This window comes from Bison bison, unplaced genomic scaffold (assembly GCF_000754665.1).
Source record: "Bison bison bison isolate TAMUID 2011002044 unplaced genomic scaffold, Bison_UMD1.0 scf7180017849866, whole genome shotgun sequence".
NCBI classification, from domain to species: Eukaryota; Metazoa; Chordata; class Mammalia; order Artiodactyla; family Bovidae; genus Bison; species Bison bison.
Genome location: NW_011480439.1, coordinates 259,750 through 259,999, shown reverse-complemented (window position 1 = coordinate 259,999; position 250 = coordinate 259,750). Strand labels below are relative to the sequence as shown.

Below are 250 nucleotides of genomic sequence, written 5' to 3'. Positions count from 1 at the left end.
ACAAACGCCACCACCACCAGGCTGGGCACCAGCAGCTGTAGCAGACCCCTGGCTTGGTCACTGTCTGCTCCTTCCCCTCCTCAAGGGGCATGGCTGCCGGCCTGGGCGACATGGTAGCCTGGGTGACTTGGCACGGGCCGAGGAGCCAGCGCAGGGCTCGAGGCACAGGGTACCTGGGAGCAGATGGTGCCATGAACAGCAGGGCCCTGTGGGGCTCCCAGGCATGGAAGCCTTTTTGTCCCCCATCCCT

At 65.6% G+C, this 250-nt stretch overlaps 1 protein-coding gene across 1 annotated transcript in view; it reads right to left on the bottom strand.

The window, feature by feature from the left end:
- MSANTD1 (Myb/SANT-like DNA-binding domain containing 1) overlaps positions 1-250 on the bottom strand; it is a 17,954-nt gene that overhangs the window by 7,697 nt on the left and 10,007 nt on the right. The window lies entirely within an intron of this gene.